The sequence below is a fragment of the Dromiciops gliroides genome, chromosome 2 (assembly GCF_019393635.1).
Source record: "Dromiciops gliroides isolate mDroGli1 chromosome 2, mDroGli1.pri, whole genome shotgun sequence".
In the NCBI taxonomy this organism is placed as follows: domain Eukaryota; kingdom Metazoa; phylum Chordata; class Mammalia; order Microbiotheria; family Microbiotheriidae; genus Dromiciops; species Dromiciops gliroides.
This window is the reverse complement of record NC_057862.1, coordinates 5,679,073-5,695,439: the sequence shown is the minus strand read 5'-3', so window position 1 is coordinate 5,695,439 and position 16,367 is coordinate 5,679,073. Positions and strand designations below refer to the sequence as shown.

Here is a 16,367-nt window from a genome sequence, read left to right as displayed (position 1 = left end):
TGTACTGGGGAGCTCTGGGGGGTGTGAGAGTGAGGATGTGCCATCCGCACTCACCACAGAAGGGCTATCTGGGGCCCATCCCCGTGACCTAAAGAGAAGGTTTCCAAAATGGTAGACAGGCAGCCATCTTGCTCACTAGGTGTTTCCCTAAAAGTATGAATTTCAGAAGCCCTGCTATCATTTCAGCACTGTGGGAAAAGGCTATGTAAATAAGTGCTAATTATTATTTATTACCAGAAGTCTAATGAAGAAACCATTAGAGTTAGCTTTTGATATGAGCAAGTAAATCTTATAGAAAGTGAAGTATATGCTATTTTAGTGATAAATTGTCTGCATATTAAGATGTTTCTTTGCTTTGTATTCATAAGTAATTGAAAAAGAAGCATTTGTATTTACATTTTTATTTATGTGCTGCTTGCTGTATTTAATTATTCCCTTGTTTGGAGGGTCGGCCAATAAACCTTTTCTTCCTCCTTGCCCTTGATTATTCTTAAGTTCAGGAAAATACACAGCGGCAGACGGCTTCACAATTGCACAGCCTTCATTTGCTACGACTCTTAATGTCACAGATAAAGAAAAGGAGTCCATTAGACCTTGGTAACTTCCCAATGTGCCATTGAGAGCTGGAGCAGCAGCTGCCTGGGCTGAGGGCCGGGCTCTCAAGCAATAACCCTGAGGAGGCCGGGGTGACAGACAGGACTCTCCGTGGTCAAGGCTGGCCCCTGGGGTCGGTGGGCAGTGAATCTGGGTCCTGTGAGGCCCTGGGTTGGATCCCTTAGCACGTGCACTTGAGATTGCTACAGTCACCAGCACTCATGGCCATGCCTGTTTCTCAGGGTGGGGCAGTGTCAGATCTAAAATGTGCTCTGCTCTAGCCCCTGGCATTGGACTGCAAGCCTAGGGAGTGAGTACCCGGCGAATCCTCTGGAATTCATGAATGAGCACAGTGCCTGGACACAGTAGGTGCTCAATTAATGCACCTTGCAAAGTGTCTCTCCTGCCGTGAGCTGCAGTGGCTTAACGACTGATAGAAGCATGTTGGAGGAAAGATGTATGCCAAGAGTGAGCATGGAAGAGCAGAGGAGGGGCCTCGGCTTTGGCCCCAGAGGAATGCCCCTGAAAGGGCTGTGGTTTAGGAGGTCCTAGGGTGGGCACGTTTGTGAAGAACCTACTGTGTGTTGGGCCCTCTGCCAAGCCTTGAGGGTACGGGAAGGGCAGTGGGCAGCCCCTGTCCTGGAGGAGCTCACCCATAGCCGACACGAGTGATCGATGGCCTGGGCAAGGGACTGAAGGCTTTCTCTCTGGAGAACTTCCCAAAGATGTCGTCGCCGTTGGGTTTGGAGCCTTTGGTTCTGATAGCTCTGGAGGGTCTGTGGGTGGGCCGGGGGTCGCCACCACAGCACAGGAGAGCTCACCTTGCTTCCTCTGGCCCAGGGTGGTCCAGAGTCAGAGCCAGGCCACCCCCTGCCCTGGACACTGGAGCCGGGGCAGAGGGGGCGGCCTTGGCCCAGCACTGATCCTCCTTCTTCCCACCTTGCTGGAGATTCTTGTAAAATCAACATGGTGGGAGGTCGCGCTTCCTTAGAAGTACCAGCATCTGTATCGCTTTGATGCCTTGTGGCCTGAACAGTCACTCGCCCCTCATACGTGTGTTGCGTTTCACTTTTTCCCCCTAAAAGACCTAATTGAAGATGGCAAGAACAGGCTGGCTCCGAGCCCTTGCGAGGGCCACGCACCCCTCCAGGGACCACTGACTCTAGGGGCGCGAGCGCAATGCTTGGCACCGAGGGTTTGCCTTTTGAGCCCCACCCATCGCAATTGGTGGAAGGTTTTTAGATCTTAATGGGTCAGGCATGTTGGGGGCAGGGGGAGGAGAATGACAGTGGTGTGTCCGGTGCTGCGTTTTTAAAATCAGAACACAGTCTGGTGTTGGGGGTCAGCAGGCTCACACAGACACACTGCCCGGTTTCCAGACCTCCTCTGTGTACTTCCTGGCCATGGTGCCAAGTCTCCCCATTACATTGTTCCTGCAGGCACAGGACCATCCCTGAGGAGAAGAGCCAGTCAGTGCTACGTGGGTGCCCCGTGCAGTGAACGCTGACCAGCCAGGCCGCCGCCGGCCCGAGTGGCCAGTCTTTCCCTCTCCAGCTGCGGGCCGCCTCGAGGTGCCACGGAGCCAGGAGAGAAGTGGGGAAAAGAGGGGGGAACATCATGTTTCGTTTGCCCTGGAGCCACTCACAAAGACCAAGAGGAGGGGGAGTAAAGCCCTAACGTTCCTTATCTTTTTATCAAGCTCATCCAGATGCTTTGTTCTGACCACAACAGTCAGTCACATGAAACCCACTTCCCTCCTGCACCTTGGGTCTGTGCTCAGCAGGACGGCATGCCTGCTGCTGGGGGGAGCCGGGTCTGCATTGGGGGATGTTTAAGGAGCCCTGTGAGAGGGGGCCTTGGGAGAAGCCCATTGGAAAGGACCTTGTGGTGGACAGAAACAAGCAGCCCGAGGCAGAGAAGCCTCCTGAGGAACCAGGTGCACAGTTGCTCGTCTCTGGTGGCACAGCCTGTGGTGGCTTTAGTTTGGGAATCTGCTTTACGCTCAGTAGATCATGACGGATCCTGCCCTCGAGGCAGGAGCCCCTTCTGGCTTCATGGTCTCTGCCCTTCGAGAGCTTGCCGTGTGATGTGGGCACCTCAGTCTCCTCCTCTGTCCACTGAGGCACAGGGACTCTGATGTCTTGGGTTTCTCCCTGCTCCAAATGAGAAATGAGTAGGTGCTTTCTCTTTGTACCCTGTGATCTGTGACAAAGGTCACTCAGAGATTTCCAGCCAGTCTTTGGGGCAGGCACCCTTTCCCCACCCCTGCCCACCACTATCCTCCCCACCCCCTCCTCTACAAAAGCTTCCTGCATCCCCTCCTGTTTGGGAACTTCCTCCCACCAAAAGTGTCCATGTATCGGCAGCCAACATCTTCACTTTGGGTCTCTCTTCACTGGTGCCCCAAGAGTACCCGGCCTCAGTTGGGCATTCACTCTCTACTTGTTGAACGCAATGGCCCTGGCAGAAGAAATGGGTTAAGTCAGCGGCAGGAGGTCCAGGTGGGACTTTCGGCCAGATGTTGACCATGCAGGACAAGCCCTTTAGAGAGAGCTGGAGCTCTGGGTGAAGGTCCACCCTTAAAGGTGGGGGTACATGTCTGGGGTGTGGACAACTTCTCCACAAGAGAATCATGGTGAGCAGCCCAATACCTGTGCTGGGGGGGGGGAAGCCCCCTCGATGGCGGGTAGAGGTGGGCAGAGAAGTAGGCAGGTACAGCATGGGCTCTGGGGACAGGGTCCTGCAGCTGAAGGGAGCAAGCTTCCAAGAGTATTTGCAAGTTGACACTTTCTATTCACTTCTTCCCTGAGAGACCTAGATAGATAATGAATTTAAGGAACAAATGGGTGGTCCTGCCCATTTGCAAATAACCCTCTACTTCCCACATTTTCATAGAAGCAGATTTCTTCTTTGCTGGCTAGATGCTAAAATGTCACTGTTGAGAGTGTCAGGGAACATCTGTCAGGAAACATCGCCTTGTTTTTGTTGGAGGACAGTGTGGCCCCTGCAGCTCTCCCCTGAGAAAGCCTTCAGCCCAGGGGTTCAGTACAAAGCTTATGGCCCACAGACCTGGCCCGCCAGGCTGCCGTGACAGCTTCCTTGAGAATCGTATTGATTTTTTTTAAAGGCAAAGGAAAAAAAAAAGAATACAAGGGAACTCTCCAACCTGCTTGGAGTATAGATGGAGACTTCTGAAAGTGAATTCTAATTGCCTGGTTTGCCAGGGAAGTTCCCCCCCCCCCCCCCCCCCCCCCCCCCGCCTCCTTCCTCGCCAGTTCTGTCCTCACTCATCTCTTTTTGATCCATCCACTTAAGCCGGTCTCTCCACACCCGTTATTCCCAACTTGTTTCTCCTTTGTGTGTAAGTCGGATCTTTGGGGTTCTGGTTTGGCTCGGAAGGTCTCTCTGGGTGTCACTAAAGCGGCAGCCTGGCCTGAAGGGGAGGGCCAGAGGGAAGGCTCAGGCCTGGATCACAGTGGAGCCAGGAACTTGCTTTCAGAATGATGTCACCCTTTTAATTGAGCTTTTCCAGCCCTGTGACAATGCCTGCTGAAGAAATAATGTTTGAGGTGGTTTGCGCCTTGCAAATATTAGTATTCTGGGAAAAAGCTTTATTTTAATAGTGGGGTTTGTGTGTGCACGCATGTGTGTGTGTGTGTGCGCGCGCACTGCAGTTACGGTTGTTTTTATTACTATATATCCTTGCCAGAAAACACATTTTAAGAGTTTCAATTCAAAATTAAATATGACCTCAGTGCTTTAAAATACAATTACATTAACTGTCCATTTAATAGTTGTTTAAGATTTTTTGGCCACTGACGTATAGTCAATATACTGGTGACTTATATTAAATACAGTATTTTCTGCTAAGGTAACCAGCTAACTGATTCCAGCTGCAAGAGCCCAGAGGAGGGAGGGGGAGAAGGTATTTGGAGGAAGCCGATGGCATCTTCAGCTTCCTCAAGGAGATTGCAAACATCATCTCATGGCCCAAGCTCTTCTGTCCCTGCTTGATAATGGGGAGATGTCTATTATTTATTTAGAATAGTACAAGAAGGGGCAGCTAGGTGGCGCTGCAGTGCATAGAGCACCGGCCCTGGATTCAGGAGGACCTGAGCTCAAATCCGGCCTCAGACACTTGACACTTACTAGCTGTGTGACCCTGGGCAAGTCACTTAACCCCCAATGCCCCGAAAAAAAAAAAAAAAGACTAGTACAAAAAGGGTTCTTCAGTGACAGAATGATTTATTCATGAGGAAGCGGGCAAGTTAATGGGACGTCAACACACCTCCCTAAACTTGATGCTGGTCAGTCTTTGGCTCCGACTGGGCACTATCCTGGAAACTGGAGCCATCTGCCCCCTCTCGTTTAAAATGTGAGCGTATGGATGTCTCCCCGTCCATGCCAGGACTGAACCGACCCCTTCTCAGTGGGGACAACAGAAGCCTCAGGCCAAGCAGGGCCACTGTGGGCCTAGACTCCCTTGGGTGGCCAAAGTCTTTTATAGTAGACTGAGGAGGAAAAAGCCAGGAAGAAATGCAATGTGTCAAAGGTGAGATATGTAAGTGACTCTTAGGGGAGGTGGGCCCTCCAAGGTGGGAGGCTTCGTGGCAGCACATGGCTGGGAATCAGGGAAAACCCAAGTTCAAATCCTCCCTCAGATGGTTCCTAGCTATGTGACTCAATGCAAGTCACAGAATCTGTCTCTCACACAGCTGTAATATGAGAGTGAGAATGACAGCACCTTCCTCCCAGGGTTGTCGAGAGCATCAAATGAGATGATTTATAAAGCACTTGGAAACTTTTGGGGGGATGTGGCCAATGAAGGAATTTATTTTGCTTGACTATATTTGTTCGTGACAGGGACTTTCTTTTTCTTACTTTCTCAAAGGCAGGAAGTAGGGGTGGGTAGGGAGGAGTAGAAGGAAGAAAGGCAGATATTCACTTGAAAATAAAAGAAAAATTTAAATAAATGAATGAATGAATGAATGTACATTCTTCCGATCCCAGAACTGTGTGGCATCTAGTCCAAAGGAGGAATGGTCCAGCCCAGTCTAAGGAGGCCAACTGCCATTTCCATCAGCTGTTCCCTAAGCCGTCTCCTTCTCCCAGTTGGCTGTTTAATAACCAAGGGGGTGGGGGTGGGGGACAGCCAGAGGCTCGGGGGTAAAACGGTCAAATCTGACACTTACCAGCTGTGTGACCCTGGGCAAGTCACTTCACCCTGTTTGCTTCCATCCAGTGCAGAGTGAAATGGCCAGCCCCTCCAGTATCCTTGCCAAGAAAACTCCACGGGCAGCATGGTCACAAAGAGCCAGATAGGACTGAACGACTAACCCACCAAACATGTGCCAAGCACCGAAGGTGCAAAAAGACTCAAAAGACCATGCGCGTCCTCGTGGAGCTTACAATCTAGTGGCAGGAAGAGAGTTGGCCCTTCTCTCCCCAAGTAAATGGCCAACCTTGTCCTTCAAGGAAATCTAAGAAATGGAATCCCCTGAGGGGAGGACTCTGGCTGGGGCTGACCACTGGCAGCCAGGATCCATTCCTGAGTCAGAAGGGCCTAGGACAGGTCATAGCCTGGAGCAGTCTGGGAGTTTTAGGGGCCTGAGGCTAAACCTGCGGTGCCTTAGAAGCACCTGAGCAGATGCCCCTCTCCACTCTCTGCCTGGGAAAACGCCTCTGGGGGCTTCCACAGGGGCTGAGGTCTGGGGCTGAGTTTCCGCTTCCTTGGAAGAGTTGGCTCTTGCCCACACTGGCTGAGGCTCCTGTAGGGTGGGGGGACGTTGTGCTACCCGCTCAGAATCATTACTGTCCTTTACTTTCCCCTTTCTGTTGCGAACACTCGCTATAGAAAAGTAGACATTTGGGCCTGATCATTCGCATTCGAAAGCATTCATTTCTGGATTCTTTGGGCTTTGCTAATTGATGCTTCATTTGGATACAACAGATATTTTCCAAGAAGCCCCCAAAGTACACGCCCCGTCGTCTGCTGCTGAGTGTGATGGGCGAGTGGTCAGAGGACTGTGTGCGAATCTTGGTCCCTCCTTACCTGGTGACTCTCTCAAGGGGCCTCAGCTTTCTTACCTGTAAAATGGGGTGGGGGATGATATCCCAGGGGTCTGGCTCTGTTATTAGTCAGAGAAAGGGTACCCTTTGCTCAGGCCAGGTGGCCCTGCAGGGGACTGTCTTGTCTGGTCTCTGCAGGGTTTCTTCCTTCCCTCTCCTAACCAGTCTGTTCTCTTGTCTTCGCTGGGCTCCACTCCACCCAAGTTTTCCCATGTGAATTCTTCCTGTTTCATTATTTAGGGGACCAAGAATGTGCATTAGAGACAGCTGGGTGGTGCAATGGGTAGAGCACTGGGCCTGGCGTCAGGAAGACCCGGTCCAAATGCAGCCTGACACTTGCTGGCCAGATGCCCCCCCCCCCCGGTCACTTTGCCACGGCCCGCCCGGGTGTCCCTGTCTGTAAAATGGGGACAATAGTAGCACCAGCCCCCCCACCACCACCATCAAATGAGATCATAATTCTAAAGGGCTTTTCCAACCTTGGAGTGTCACATAAATAACTAGCTACTGTTATTGGGTATTCTCTGCCCCAGATTGCTCAGCCATTTCCCAGTTATTCGAATGTTTTTTGTTTTCAGCTATTTGCATCACAAACCTTTTGTCCAAAGCTTTTTTCTTACTGTCAGTAACTTCCCTAAGAGGACACGTACTCACGCACATATATTCACACATTCTCACACTCATTCAAACACATTCTCACACATTCACTCAAAAACATTTTCACACTTATACACGCTCGCATTCACACAGTCTTATACATACACATTCATTCTCACAATTCACTCACACATTCTCACACTTGTACACACTTACATTCTCACACTCATTCACACACATTCACCGACTCACACTCATTCTCCCACATTTGCACACGCAAACACATCCATTGTCCCCCAGCTGATGATCCCAGAAAACAACAAGCTCTGTGGCCCCCTTTCTTTTTCTTTGTCAGTCTCCAGATGGGCCTCCAGAACTGTTGAGCCTTTTCCCAGAGTGGTGTGTCGTGCCCTCTCCCCATTCCCAGCAATGGGCTGCCTCGCATAGCGGCCTTGCTGGCTCAATGCGCTCAGGATGTGGTCCCTGAGGTGGCTGGGATTCATCCTTCTTGCATTATGAGGGATTTGTATCATGTTTTGCTGCTCCTATTGATCCTTTGTATTTCTTCTTTTGAAAGCCATGCATGGCTGGATGGATGGACTTCGATGTACCGAGCCCTGCTAAGGTGGGCTGGGAGCACCCCAGCTTCAAAACGTAAGAAGTCATTTTTCTGGGCGTTCAAGGCCATACATACCCCCACCCTGCTTATGTGTGTCACTGAAATGGTGTCTTCTGTGGAGAAGTGCCCAGAGCTCACAACCTGGGGAAGCCTTGACACAGAACTCTGGGGGATGCCCCGCCTGCTTTGGGGAGCCTTGTCCTTTGAGGCTGCTGTGGGCCCCGGCCGTCTGTCCCCAGTCTGAGCAGCCCTCGTTTGAAGGCCAGGCGTCTTTGTTGTCCATGAGTGTCCTCACAGAGCCGCAGTGGCACTCTGCAGTCACTGGCATTTAATGACTGACTGGCCGCATCAGCCCACCCGTCTTTGGGACCTGGACATTGATTTTTCTCCTCTTGGCATGTGTGACAAAGAGCTCAATTCTGGTCACGTCTCTCAAGAGTTGGCTGCGGCCTGCCCCCACCCCACTGCAGAGAGGGGGGCAGGGACTGGAAGGGCCATGCCAGTGAGAGCCCCCTCCTGCCCAACCCCCCAACAAGGCCAAGCCATTCCAAAGCTACCGTTCTGTGGCCCATCCAGGCACTCAGAGCCCGGGCCAAGCCTGCAGATGCTCAGATCCTGACCCTCAGCCCCACAGCAGAGGTTTCCAGGGGCCAGAAGGAGATGCTGATTAATGCAGACTCATCCAAGCACAGAGATCCACCGGGAGAGAAAATCCCCAGGGCTGAGGACCAAGAGTCGCCTCCCAGTGTGAAGGCGGGAGCAACTTCTGCAGACCCTCCTCGGGAAGGGGCTCATGTCTGTCTCAGGCACAGCCTTCGCCCCGTCCGCTGCAGGAGCCGTCCGTCGTTAGAAATGGGGGCTGGGGGATGCCCTCTTGATGCTAGCTAGTGTGCCTATAAAACCTCTTTATTGCTAATAAGCAAGCCTTTATTCGGGAGGAGTTGAATGAAGTCGGGCAGAGGAGCACACCTCTCCTGCATTAACTTCCCAGATCTCCCAAGCCAGGGGTGAAGAGGAGCCAATACACCCCAGACACGCGGCGGCCATTTGAACTCTTGATTTGCCACATTTCCAATATTAATAACTGTGTTTCTCGAAGTTGTCACATCAAGTGAAAGATCTTCATTCCAGACTGTCTTTGGGGGCCCAATCGAGACTGGATGCATGCATTTAATAAATTGTAGTCTCAAGTAGTCATTCTTGTAAATAATTAGCTTCGGTGAAAGAATAAGTTAGCATATTGTATGCGTCTAATGTTGCAAGTGTACGCACAGCAAACTTTCCTATTAATCAACAGTCAAGCGCTGGAAGTTGGGCCTCATACATAATGAATTGGGCTGAAGCCTCTTGGGTTTCATTGATAGAAAAATAAGAGAAAACACAAGTGGAGTAAGCTTTTGAATAAAATTTAACGAGATTGCTCTGCATCCGGTAATTGTTTTGGAATCATTAGGGACCACATAATTCATCTGCAGTTTTGGGGTGTTTTTATCTTCATCTATCAAACAGAAGACGGTCTTAATGATATGTTAAGGTGTTGATGAAATAGACTTTTCTTTTTAATGATTGGAACATTCGGAGGGAGACAAATCAGCCTTTACAGTTTTGTTTGTTTGCTTTCATTTGTTTATTTTCAGAATGCCAGGCTGTTAAGCGAGGGTACTGCCTTCTGGGCTGCCTTTTGCGGGGGGCCCACTTTCATTTTTACTGGTTTATAAGAGAAATTCAGCCATTTCTAAAAGCTGGGACTCAGAGGAGTAAGATGGTGATCAGTGTGGGTTTTAGGTGATGTAGTTTTGGGTGGGTGGAGGTTGGGGGGCTTCTCCTAGGGAGTCCTGCTAAAGCAGACAGCCAGGGGATTCACTCCAGAACCCAACCTGAAGAAGTACGGATATCAAGCAAAAAAAAATCACCTGATTTCAAATCAGACATGTTTAAATCCCAGCTCCAGCACGGACACCACATTTCCAGGGGACCAGGCAACAAGCACTTCTCATGTGCCAGGTACCAAGGATACACAGCAGACACACAGACACACACGCGCGCGCACAGCATTGTTTGTCAATATTAGCATTAAAGCGTAGTCTCACCTTTCACACATTAGGCACCTACCATTACAAAAGTACCTGTGCAGAGGTCTGGCCTCTCCTAGCCTGTTGGAGCTCTCCACCACTTGGGCCAACACCTTCTTCCGTTGTGCCCGTGCCCCCAGCCAGAGCCCTAAGAAGGTCTGCCACTGGCCCCAAGGCGGAGAAGCATCTCTCGTCTTAGCGGGTCTTGGACATCGCCAGCCTCCTCCAGCTCCGCCGCGTCCTCGCGCTGGCCTCTCCTCCCCTTGTAAGTTTGTCTAGGGGTATCTTAGCGTTCGCTCACAAAGCTTGTTTCCCAGCCACTGAGAAGACCACATCTCTCTCGCTGGCAGATTCCAAATGAATTCAGTGTCGGTAAAATGAGTAACGTCCTCACCACTGTTTCTTGGGTGAGCCTGCGGTGTCACCAGCCCACGTTCCCAGAGCACGGAGAGAGGTTGGCTTGACCGGGGTCATGAGAAGGGAGGGTGAGAATGCAGGCCTCTCAACACGTTGGTTGTCACACAGTCTCCTCTGAGTGTAGCTAATGTGGCTAATCAGATGGGAGTAATTTATGAAGAACTTTGGGCATGTTCTCTCCCATCAAAGGAATGGACACCAAGTCCATTTCATTTAGTGTAGCTGGAGAATCAGAATTCATTCGGATATCGGGTTTGAGATGATCCTTGGCTGCCGAGAGCCCGTGGAGCCCCCAGCCCCGGGGGTTTGCCCCCAACCCTGCTCATTGGATAGAGAAGCATCTGCAGAGACTCCACATGAAAGAATGGAACCACAGAGTCCTAGATGCAGGTCTGGGGGGACGTGGAAGCCAGTGAATCACCCCCTCATGGGCAGGCGAGGAGACGGAGGTTCGGGGATCACTCTGCCCACAGAGATCACTCGGGTGGCTACCTCGGGATTTGAATGCTGGGCTTGGTGGCAACAGCTCAGAGCCTCCTCTGCTCCTTGCGTGGTACTTGGCCCTTCATAAGCTGACCCCCTCTGCCTTTCTGCCCTCCACGTGCACTGGTCTAACAAAGCGGGCCTCCCAATGCTCTTTCTGGGATCCTTTGGTCTTAGGAGCAGAGGTTTTCAGAACATGAGCAACTTTCCCAAGTTTAAAATAAAGTGGGTCAGTGGCAGGGCCAAGGCTGGAAGCCCAGGGTCTGAGCCCTGGGCTCTGGCTGATTCCACTGTACAAGGCAGCCTCCGGATGCCCCAGATGGCGCGCTCTCCGACCGCAGGCCTGGGGAGCAGTGGGTGTCCAGTGAAGTAGAAGGAGCTGCCTTTCACTGGACCAGAACCAATGCAGATCTTCCTTTTCTCCTTCTCTAGTGAAGGTTCTGGGTCATGCGTGTCTGGCTCCAACCTCAGAACTCTTAAGTTCTTAAGCAGGTAGGTGGGTGGGGTCATGGACCTTGGCCCTGCTATTCGGTTGACCTTCGATAAAGAGATGCTCTGGAGAATGTCTACAAGACCTCTATAAAGCACCGATCTGGATTCTTCCAGACCCTTGAGGTGAATCCCTGACGTCCCCCGGTTTGAGGTAAACAAAAGACCCAACTCAGGAAACTTTAAATCAAACCATAGATTTGAAATAGGATTAACCACAGGGACATCCCACCCCCAGATGTGGCAAGAGAAACGTCTTCGGCGTGCGCTTCATAACAAGGAGGCATTTTGAAAACTTTATAGAAGTTTTCTATGGTTCTTTGATGCACCCAAACCTGGCCTCTCTGTTACCCCCGAGGCCCGTCTCCTGCTGGCCTGTTGGCTTCTAAGACTCTGGGATGGCTAGTACTAGCACAGTTTTCAAAAAAAGATGTAAATTAGAACCTAGGTGCTTACTTGTATGTTGCTTTTACTTTTAAAAGAAATTTTAGTTTGATTCCCATTCTCTCCCTGCCATCCCTCCCTCACCCCATGCCGAGAACACACACACACACACACACACACACACACACACACACACACAACTTGTCACAAATGTGTTTGATCAAGCAAAAGAAGCACCTGCATTGGACAGGTCCAAAGCACTGTGTCTCAGCCCGCTCTCTGAGTCCCTCACCCATCCATCAGGAGGCAGGCACGGGTTTCATCCTGAGTCTTCTGGAGTCTGTGTTGGTCCTTGGGTTGTTTGTTGTTGCAAGATGCTTGTCACTATCAGGTGTTCCCCTGCACCAGGTCATACAGGTCTTCCCAATTAACCATCCCTGTCACCATGTCTTACGGCCCAGTGGTCCTCCATCACAATCATGAACCACAGCTTTTTCAGCCATTCCCCACTCAGTGGGTGTTCCCTTGGTTTCCAGTTCTGTCACCACAAAATGTGTGTGTGTGGGTGTGTGTGTGCGCACACGTGTGCACCTCCTTTTCTTCTCTAAGCTTATTGGGGTAAAGACCTTGTAGTGGCAGTGCTGGGTCAGAGGGTTTGCACGGTTTAATAGCTTTGAGGGGCATAGTCCCAAAGGGTCCCGAATGGCTAGACCCATCCTCAGCCCCAACACTGTTCATTTTCTTTGTGTTAACTTTGCCAATATAATGGATGTAAGGTGGAACCCCTAGAATTATTTTAATTTGCATTTCTCTTATTATTAGAGATTCTGAACATTTTTTCTTATGTCTACAGATAGCTTAGGTTTTCTCTTAAAACTGCCTATTTTTATCCTTTGAACATTAATCAATTGAGGAATGGCTCTTATTCTTATAAATTTGAGTCACTTCCTTATATATCTTAGAAATGACACCTTTATCAGAGAAACTGGCTGCAAAGAATTTTTCCCCATCTACCTGCCTCTCTTCTAATTTTAGCATCATTGGTTTTGTTTGGGCAGTTTTGAGTTCCGTGGAACCAAAGATGTTGCTTGGTCTTCTCTTTTCCCATCATAATCCACGAGGCCTTGTTCTCCTCGAAGGCTTCAGCCAAGCTTTGCCTGTGAAGCACCAAGCAGCCGGTGCCTCAGTTTTGTGCCTGGGGAGTGATACCGAGGATGGGGGTGACGGCTCTGTCCAGTGAGGTGGCAGTTATTAAACTGTTCCTGTCCTCAAGGACCTCGCCCTTTGGCAGAGAAGACACCAACAGCCCGAGAGCCTTGAGATGGGCCTAGTGTGCAGCAGCCTCTCCCCGGCTGCTGGAATCCCCCAAAGCCAGCTTAGAACCCACGGATTTCGGCGGCGATCCCCCTTTCTTCGAGAAGTCCTCCAAGGTGACCTCCTCTTCATCTCCGTGGCTCCCAGAGAGCCATGCCTGTGTTTTTGCCTCCCTTGGTATCCCCAGCAAATAGTAGGCGCTTAATCAAGTAGGTGACTTGACTCGACACCTGCCACACAGAACTGCATGGAGCACAGCACGGTATGCACACGTCACTGAATCGTTGCTGTGATGTGATCAGAATAGGGAGCAGACCATCCTTACCTGCTCTCCAGTTTGTGGTCAGCCAGTGTTCCCGGAGCACTGGGCTGAGAAGACTTGCCCAGGGTCGCATGACCAGACTGGACTCAAACTCGGGTCTTGCTGCCCTGAGGCCAGTTTTCTGTGTATCTCCTCCAGGTCACCCGTAACAGTAAAAGGAGAGAGATGCAAGCGAGCAGAAGGTCATTTCAGGCAGAGCCTCTTCCTCATCCACAAAGGGAGGCTGATATAAGGCCTGCGCCCTCACAGGCTCACACGACCCAAACCCCCCTTGTACAGATCAGGAAACCAAGGTGGCATAGGATGGTGTGGACACTGAGGTAGCCCTGGAGCCACAAAGACTGGAGTCCAGATCCCGCTTCTGGCCATGGGAAAGGCCCTTCTTGTCTCTCTGGGCCTCAGGTTCCTTCTCTGTAAGAGAGAAGGAGATCAGGGCAGCTAGGTGGCGCAGTGGATAAAGCACCGGCCCTGGATTCAGGAGTTCCTGAGTTCAAATCCGGCCTCAGACACTTAACACTTACTGGCTGTGTGACCCTGGGCAAGTCACTTAACCCCATTGCCCGTTTAAAAAAAAAAAGAGAGAGAAGGAGATCAAGGTCCTTCCTTCATGGGGAAACCCAGCGAGAGAACACGTTTAGGCCCAGGTCCCACAGGTATTGACTCTCAGTGAGATGGTGCCGGTCGTCAACAAGTAGGCTCTTCCCTGTGCCAAGCCCTCCATGCCCACACACACCCTTTCCCACCAAACACTTGGGAGGAGCCGTGCCAAAAACTAGAATCACTTCCACGGGGATTGTCTTAGGGGAGATTCTGGAGATCACCTGTCAAGGTGAGGTACTGGCCCCCGAGGTCCTCTCTGGAGCTGACTGCCAAGCATTCAACCCCACTGCAGAGAGCGCAGCTCCTGTGGGTCAGCCACGTTGTTCCAATGCCCAGCGTACGCTTGCCTAAGACTTTGGTACGGAGAGTTCGCCCGAGGCAAGAGCTCACATGGAGGTCAGAAGAAGAGGTACAAGGACACTCTCGACCTCTCTCTGAAGGACTTGGGGACTGACTACGTGACGCGGGAGATACTGGCCCAGGACCCCGAATGGCGTGCCTGCCTCAGAGAAGGCGCTGTGTGTGCTCTGGCAGAATTGCAGGAGCACAAAGGAAACGTGAGCTGCGCAGTCAGAGATGCATCCATCCCAAATGTTCTGATGGATCGTCTGTGCCCGACCTGTGGTAGAGCCTTCCCATCACCTGCTGGGCTGAGCGGCCAGACATGCCACACCCTGACCCCAACACCGTGGTGCTGTTGGTCCTCTTAGAGGACAATGGATGGACAACAAGGAGGAGGAGGTGGTGTCTCGGCAGCCTATCGTGACGATGCTGACGGGGATCTGGGCTCTGGCCTCACTCGGCAGGGGAGGAGAACAGAACCTCCCCTCTCCTCAGCACAGCCTGGGTGCTGCCAGGCAGACACGCGCCAGAGTTCTTTCAAGGAAGAGTCAGACTCTGCCGAAGGGGGGAGCAGGAAGGTGGGGAATCAATTTCCTTTTATTGTAGAAATGGAAATTTGTGTCATGGCTTTAAAAATCTGGTTTTATGTGTGTGTTTAATGTCATTCATTTTAAATGTAGAATCATAAATCCTGGCTTCAGAATCCAAGCTGTTTAATTACCTTTCACCTGTGCCTAGTTACCTAAAACACCAATGGAGAAAGAGTTAGAGAGTAAATCAGAGGTTGAGATCTTTAGCACAAGCATAAAAAATCAATTTAAGATGAATTTTACTACTATGAAAACTCTTCAAATGCCCTTTTAAGAAACACAGGCCCCATTCTGATTCACTTGGCAGTGTAGAAGGAGAAACTCGTCACCCGCACCTTCCGGGAGTGCAGCAGCGCCTCCTTTGCGCAGGGGGCCGCCTCCTGCTGAGGTGGGTCGCCGTGATAGACCAGATGCAGGTGACGGCGACAGTCCTTAAAAATGACTTGGGAGTGGCAGGCCCACACCCAGCGCCGGGGGCTCGTTGGCTTAGCGCCACATCACGCTCCGCTTGGTCCCTGGTCTGCCCTGTGGGTTTCAGGTATTGCTATTGGAGGGGTGAGCTCTAATAACACGACAGATCCTACTTCTGCTGTTTATTGGCTGTGTGACTCTGGGCAGGTCACTTGGCCTCTTTCAGACTCAGTGTCCTCATCTATAAAATGGGTAGTGCCTATCTCCCAGGGTTGCTGTGAGGATTAGGTAAGGTAATATTTGTTAAGCACTTTGCATACCTTAAAGATATGTGTGTATACCCATACGTATATGTGTGTGCATACATGTGTACATGCATGTGTATACAGTAAGGGTGAAAATAATTACTATACACACAAATTTGGGGTGAGCTTATCATCAATTTCTACCAGTAAGGGCCTGACCAAGCTCCTCATGTCCCCCAGAGCGAGCTTGTGACCCCAAAAGAGACAACAGGACTACCTGCCCAGGTTTTTTATCACATCTAACTGGTCAGCACCATTCAAATCTGGCTGGTGTACATGACTTGAAGGTGGGCTGTACCAAAATGAGGTCCAAAGATGACATCATAGAAAGGAATCCGAGGACCCCTTCCCCCTCCTCATACCCTCAACCAAAAGCTGGTCTAGGCAAAATCCATTCATCTAGGTATGGTTTAATCTCATCAGTAAAATCCTTGGGCTGTCTAGACATGCATCTTTCTCCACCTAAGGCTCCTTTTGTGATCTTGGGGTTCGGTTGGGTTTGACCTTGATGAGATTTGACGCAATCTCTCCAGGAGGCCCCATCCTTGGGTGGAGGGAGGAGAAGACCAAAAAAGAGAGATCTCTGGGTCCCCCAAGATAGTGACCATTAATAATTATTTCTCACAATACACATGTGTATATCTATGCATTGTGTGCTCTCTATAATTAGTGTTGTTGATTATTCCTCCTACTGCCCACCACCACTGTTTGAGCAAGGCCAGACGGAACAAGGGTGAGCTTTCTTCCTTTTGCCCCCAG

General features: G+C 50.8%; 1 protein-coding gene across 2 annotated transcripts in view; it reads left to right on the top strand.

Annotated features, from left to right (window-relative positions):
• Nucleotides 1-16,367, top strand: part of MGMT (O-6-methylguanine-DNA methyltransferase) — a 273,819-nt gene that overhangs the window by 202,046 nt on the left and 55,406 nt on the right. The window lies entirely within an intron of this gene.